The sequence below is a fragment of the Petromyzon marinus genome, unplaced genomic scaffold (assembly GCF_048934315.1).
Source record: "Petromyzon marinus isolate PM22_M1 ecotype Great Lakes invasive population unplaced genomic scaffold, UKy_Petmar_22M1.pri1.0 PM_G_Scaffold_14, whole genome shotgun sequence".
Lineage (NCBI taxonomy): Eukaryota > Metazoa > Chordata > Hyperoartia > Petromyzontiformes > Petromyzontidae > Petromyzon > Petromyzon marinus.
In genome coordinates this window covers 2,732,286-2,739,821 of record NW_027422695.1, presented here as the reverse complement: position 1 = coordinate 2,739,821, position 7,536 = coordinate 2,732,286, and positions in this window count along the sequence as shown.

Below are 7,536 nucleotides of genomic sequence, written 5' to 3'. Positions count from 1 at the left end.
TCATGGATATGTTGGTTAATATCTGATGCGGAAAGTGACTGATGGATACAGCAGACTCGGCCAAATTTGTGGATTCACCGCGAATTCTCAGATTTTGACGTGAATTAACAACTCGTGGATTTTCGCCTCCTCGGCCAAAATGTGTAAATCTAACAACAGTGAAACCAACATTGGCGTTCTTGAAAATCCACGTGGCCGCCCCTACAGTGGAGCAATTGCATTTGTTTTACTGATTGTCCGTGTCGGGCGGTGGTGGTGGTGGTAGAGGGTTACGACACATTAACAATAACGCGAACTAACCCCCAAAAACATTCACGAATAATGCTGCTCGCGAAAAGCCTACGCGTTACACGAGTTGCATTTGTTTACAATGTGTGGGCAGAGTTTGATGCCGGTGGGGCGTGGCTCTGCTATCCACGTCGTGGGCCTGGTCTTCTGCGGCGTTCCGCAGGAATTGTCATCACCGATTTGGTCGTTTAGTGCTACACGTTTTAGTTTTTTCGTTTGCAAACTCGAGCGAACTCTGCAGAGACCCCGAGTTGGATTTCCTTGCTCACGGCCCAAAAACCGGTGTGACAATTATACTCTTTGGTTCTATTCGATAAAAGTCACGTAGGTAAAAAAATAAAAACAACAAAAAATCTAGAAGTATGACAATTATCTGAACCGGTCGTGGGCCTCCCCGAGATCGACTCCGCCTAAAAGTAGTACCTTGTGTGACCTGTAAAACATCACTGCTGGGGAGACAAAGGGGTGCCGGGCGTGGTTTCTGGCCACCCACCCCCCTCGTGTGCCACAGTGCCGGTAACCTTCGCAGGTGCTGCTGCTCGCCACTAACAGCGCTTGCCCCCGACAGCCTGTTCGAGGCTACACGGGGGATCTTTGTCTTTGGCGGCGACGGCGCAGGAGGTGCGCGCAGGAGGCCGAACGGCGTCCGGAGGAGCGAGGAGACGCGACCCGCGGAGAGCTTCCATGGAGAGAGGCGGGAGCGGGGCGAGAGAGAGAGGGGGCCAAGGAACGGGGCGAGGGAGGCCTGAGGGAGAGCATCGAAGGGGGGCGGACGAACGGCAGCGAGGGACCGGGGCTCGCTTCGAGGGGCACAGGAACTTGGCGGAACCGGGGAGCGGGAGGGGAAGAGGGGAGAGAGAGACGGGGCGGCAGGAGTCGAGGGGCGGAGACGTGGCGAGTGGGAGGCAGCGAGACCTGACGGCGTGGGGGACGCAGCGAGAGAGAGAGAGAGATCGCCATCAGAGGAATTTCATGCAACGATTTTTAAGGGAGAGGTTAGGGGCGCACAGTTCGGAAGGAGCGAGAGAGACGACGGGGCTGGAAGAGTCGAGGGGCAAAGACGTGGCGAGAGAGAGGCAAAGAGATGGGGAGGCGAGGGCACAGCAGGAAGTGAGAGAGAGACATCAGAGGGCGCCTCACCTTCAGCGACTTGTAAGCGAGAGGTTAGGGGGGTTCAGTTGGGAAGGAGGGAGAGAGACGGGGGGACAGGGAGGGAGAGAGACGGGGGGGGCAGGGAGGGAGAGAGATGAGGGGCAGGGAGGGAGAGAGATGGGGGGGCAGGGAGGGAGAGAGCGAGGTGTGGAGGGGGGCTTCGATCTACGACCCTTGAGGGAGAGTTTACCCCAAGTGGGTGAAGAGAGAGGGGGGAAGGGAGACAGTAAGTAGTGGGAGAGTAGCGTGGGGGCGTGGGGAGCAGGACGGAAGAGAAATGATTATCTGAACCTGTCCTGGGTCTCCCCTATGTCGATTCAGCCTCAAATGAGTACCTGGTGCAATGTTTAAACATCATCACTGGGGAGACAAAGGCAGACGGGCGTGGTGTTGGCCACCCACCCCCTCGTGTGCCACAGTGCCGGCCTTCATAGGTGCTCGCTGACAGCGCTTGCCCCGACAGTCTGTGTAGGTTCCGTGGTGGGGGGGGGGGTCTTTGTCTTTGTTACCGTATTATTAACATTTTCTGAAGTAAAGCTTTTGATCAGAAGCAACCTGGCCACAAATGACAGCTTAACGAAGTGACCCATCGTAACGTGAAACTTTATGGAAGCCAGATAGTCTGAAAGCGTGACGTTGATCTAGAATTCGGAGGGAGGAAAAACAGAGAACCCAGATAAAAATCCACGCAATGACGGGGAGAGAGACAGGCGAACTCCGAATGTGCAGCAGGCGTTTTGGAACAAACTCACGACCTCCTCTATAACCAGGTGAAGTAGTCCACGTCTTTTCAGACACCGTTGTGTCATTTACGTTTTTAATTTCTCAGCGTTTCTGTTCCTTCATTCTCGCGAGTCACGTACGGTTGCGTTGGAACGTTCGCCAGCTGTTGATTGCGCTACGTAACACAATCTTTTTTGTTTCCTGGATCGTCGGTGTTACTGCCTAATCGCTTATGCCTAAAAAGTTTACAAATATATACGAAGGTGACATCGTCACAGTGGAGACGCGCTTCGCCGCTCCTGACGCCGTTGTCCGACTTGACCACCCGAGTGTGACATTGTGGCCGTTGCCCTGCGTCTACATCAGCAGCCGTGCGGCAAGAACAAGCACGTGACACGTGGACACGCTGCACGATGGCCACTCCAGCAAGGTCTTTATCAGGGTAGATGTAATTTTTTTGTGGGTAATCGACAAATCAACTGAAATTAAAATATATCAGTGGTCTGAAGATAGCGACAACAGCAATTGTAAATCCGCTGCCAGCAGCGGACATTGGAAGATTTGCGGATAATATGCCGACGTGAAAGAGGAGGCCTACAGGGCTTGAAAAACTGACTGCCCCCAAAAGTACAAATACCGTGGGATTTGGACCCGGGCTAGGATTATGGCTGTACTGTGAGAAGATTCGGTTTCTAGCTTACGCAGTGCTGTTGTTAGACAGCACAACTCGCATTTGGGTGGGTTAAAAGTTAAAATCCTTGGTCAGGAATGAAGTCAGCTCATGGTCTCTCTGGTGATTGATAACGCGTCACTTTCTTAGCCAGGTCACTCGCGGTTATGCTCCATATAATCCAATCCTGGCCATATGAATGTGGAATGTCCACCTGTAACTCAGATCCACCAACAAAGTTGAGCACCAACCCAATTTAGATTTAAAGCTTTCGTGACTGCAGTGATTCATATTCTTGGTTCTTTCGGTAAAGTCATGTTGAAGGGAAACAATAAAATAATAAAATATATATAAAACAATAAAATTATCATGACGTTTCGACTGTAACACAAACAGTCATCATCAGGTGTGAAAAAATCAACGGCAAGATGATGATTTACAAACACAGACACAATTTCAACCGAGAGGATGGTTTCAAATTAAGCAACCATTGGAAAGATGTTCCAAATCGAACTAAACATTAAACTAATTTCAATGGTACAGTATATTTTTCGAGTAGTGGTACCCCAAACTTTCGCAGCTCTTATAAATTCCCATTTTCACACCATCAATAGGTAAACTCCCCCACCCCCCTTTCCCCCCCCGCGCCAAACTGCAAGTCCACTGGCACGTACACCACCTCTTTCCTAAAATCAACCAATCAAATGCTAATTTTTATGCTAATTTCTTTGTCAGAACACCTTGCTTGCTCGCACACAGGTCCGATGTCTGAGCGTGGTTGTGTTTCGCTAAATTCTCCTGTTTGATGAGTACTAGGTGCCTCGGTGAATGTATATACTCTAACTTTAACATAGCTATTTCTGTGACCAGTTACTAGCTAATCACTCAGCTATTTCAATGCTAAATTCGATGCTAATTCCTTTGTCAAGGTGCTTGGTCTTCTTTATCTTCTCACACAGCTTAAAGGTCGTGATCTAAGCGTGGCTTCTTCCACTCCAGCGCTGTCCTCCAGACAGGCTCGTCCCTTCACCTGATGAAGGCCGCTTGTGTTGTGGCCGAAACGTCGTGATTTTTTGTTATTTTATTTTCACCTACGTGACTTTACCCAATAGAACCAAAGAGTATGGACTGTGTTACAGTTGAAACGTCGTGAGAATTGTTTTATATATTTTATTATTTTATTGTTTCCCTTCAATGTGGCTTTACCGAAAGAACCAAGAATATCAGCAACCCAATGTCAATGTCGAGCAGGGGGACACTATTGCTTACATTTCAGATGACTGAGTTTCACTCTGGTGTTACGTGTTTAGTGTCGGCCGTACGTTCATGCACAGGGTAATTGTGCAAACACATGGGGAAGTACTGTGCTCATTTTACATTAAAACACAACTGGAAACAGCAGATTAATGCTCACCTGGGACAGCTTTTTTAGATGGACCAGAATCAAAATATTTACGTAAAAAGGTAGATGTGAGCAAGTTGGAGTTTAGAACGCTGAACTTGAAAATTCAACACTTAGGCTTTCGTGACCAATATCCATAGGTTTTTTTATATATACGGAAACAGGAGGATTTCTCCATAGCTCTGGCTGCTGCTGCCTGATGAGGCTGGCTGTAATTACTGGCAAAACATCACAGTACTCGAATTGTAAATGTTGTGTGGGGGTTTATTATCCAACACACAACCAACCGGTGTGCTGAATTGGCATGAATTCTAGATTTGAAGCTTTCGTGACTGCAAGGATCCATACTCTTTGGTTCTATTCGGTAAAGTCACGTAGGTAAAAAAATAAAACGTCGTGATTTTTGTTTAATGTTTTACCTATGTGACTTTACCGAATAGAACCAAAGAGTATGAATTGGCATGCTTTGTTTACGTGACAAACCTTGCTGATTGGCTGTGTTGCGAGGTGGTGGTGGATGTAACGACACATTTACGTGAGCTAACCCAAAAAAAAAACCTCATGGCTGATAAATAAAGGTAACATAGCAACGTGGCCTGAAGACTAAAATGTTGAATTGGTGCGTACTGCCTGCTGTGATATACGGTTTAGAGACACAGCCATCAACCGACAATAAAACTGAACAAAAACTGGAAATAACGTAAATAGGCTTGTCGAGACACACATTTGGAAATTGCGCCGAGAGACAGGAAGAAGAACACGTGGATCAGAAAACAAGCAGGTTGATGAAAACATTCAAAAGTGAGCGGGCTTGGGCAGGACACATCACTGGAAGGGTTTCATGACCAACATTCAAGGACACTCGATGGAGTGGAAGCCAAGAAACGAGATGCCTCCGAGTGGAGCCGAAGTGATGAAATCATTCGTAATAAAGGTGATGAAATCACTTTAACATAGCTACTTCTGTGACCAGTCACAAGCTAATCCCTCAACTGTTTCAATGCTAAATTCTCCTGTTTGATAAGTAAACCCCTTTGTCAAGGTGCCTCACTTCTCTCAACCGGCTTCAAAGACGCTGCGAATCTCAGCAGTGTTCATTGTAGCTCTGTCGTCCAGACAGGTTTGTTCCTTTCACCTGAAGAAGGCCACTTGTGTTGTGGCCGAAACGTCGTGAGAATTTTATTATTTTATTCTCATTCTACGTGACTTTACCGAAAGAACCAAAGAAGGTGATGAAATCAGCTCACGTGCTGTGGGTTGATCGTTGCATCGGCACAATCGTGAGAAGTGGCGGCGGTGGCGGTGGCTCGAGGCCTTCATCCAGCAGTGAATTTGATCGTTGATTTATTTATGATGTTTAAATTTAATCGCAGGCCAATCTTACGCGTAACGGGGTCACCCCCGTTGTAGCCTTTCAGCTGTGGCCGGTGTAAGTCGTGAACTGCCTCCACCTTCGGCGAAGACGGCAGAGAATTTATCATGAAACTCTGGCATCACTCTGGGGAAGCTGCGTATACGCCGCTACGCTCAACTGATTATATTTTAAATCACTAAGCAACTGGAAAGTATGTCAATTGTACGTGTGGTATAAGCCGCGCTTTGCATATTCACAGTGTGGTGCCTGTAATTTATGGAAACATTTTCTGTTTGTAAAAAGGGCTTAAGGCCATCCTCTTAAAACGCCTAACTTGGCGATCTTGGTATTGTGGATATCGGGAGGTGATTCGCCCTGAACTGCCCGTTTTAAATAGCGTTGTGCTTGTGCCCGTATGTATGCCGGCCTAAAAAAAGAAAAAATTCACCTGACAGGTGTCCTGTTGAAGAATTTACCCGTCGTACAACAGCAGTATCCTGCCTTGCTAAATGCAGAAAATGTGTTACATAATAATAACAAGCCTTCGCCGTGCACATGGGCGGTTCAGGGCAACTCACCTCCAGATGTCCACAATACCACGATCGCCAAGCTAGGCGTTTTAAGAGGATGGCCTTAAGCTCTTTTTTTAATCCGAACCGGGACCTGGGGAATGCACAGGTTCCCGGTTCGGATAATAATAATGTTTTATTTTATGTTATTTTATTTTTTACCTACGTGACTTTACCGAATATAACCAAAGAGTATGGATCCTTGCAGTCACGAAAGCTTCAAATCTAGAATTAAAAAATAATAATATTCACTGGCATTGGCCGCGAGCGGGAATCGAACTCGGGTTGGCAGGTTCGTAGCGCAGCGCGCTGACGGCTACACCACCGCTCCCCTTCGCCAGGAGCACGGCGACGTCACTGCCCCCCCCAACCACAGCCGCACAATCAACAACAACCGCACAACAACAACCGCATAATCAACAACAACGCTCGTGAATGCCTCGGCGGGGCGCGTTGTGGCGGCGCCCTCTTTGCGAGGTTTTCTAAGATCGGTTTCACACGACGGCTGTCTCCCCACAAATAATCTGTCTCATCGTGCCGCAGGGCCCAGGTGCCGCTAGCGCGCGACGTTCACTGCGGCCGTTTGAATTTGGGTTCTCGTGCGTGCGATTGGATTCGGGTGAATTAATGTTCAACGCTTTGTTTTATATCTCTCTCTCTCGTAATGTTGAGCGTAGGCGATCAAACCAGCCTGCAACCACAGCCACCTGGGGTGTGTTGTATATATAGGTGTTATGAAAATTGATGAAAATAATGAAAATTAAATGAAATTTGATATTTGCATAATTTATCCGAAATTATGTTAATCGGTGTAATTGTGCGCATAAATTATGCTGATTCGAGAGATAATCGTATTAATTTATGCGAGTGGGCGTGGTTATGATAATGCAAGTCGTTATGGATTATCAGGTCGAGCCTCGGTGACGAGGATTGTGTTATGAATTGGAATAACGCAATTAATCGTATGCAGTGACGCAGGCGTTGTGAACGTGAATGAGAGAGAGTCGATTCGACTCTGCTCTTTAATTCCGTATTATCGATAAGGATATGATTACTCTCGATTGAACATTATGAATTATGTGTGTTAGGGATTATGTGTGGTGATAGTGTGCTTATGATAGGTCCCCAGGATTCAGATCTCAAACGCAGAACAATATTATGCAGAATTTCAGGAAGAATCACACACAAACCTTCTGCTTTAATCAATTTTATTTCTAGCTAACTTTAATTTTTGGATAATATAAAAACTCAATCTCGGGATTTTGGAATTTCAACACAGCGTTAACATGATACCATCACGATTGCGTTGTTTCACCTCGATAGCGGCACCTGTGGTTAATTCCCGACGCGTAACGCAATCGATCGGTTGTTGAGAGAG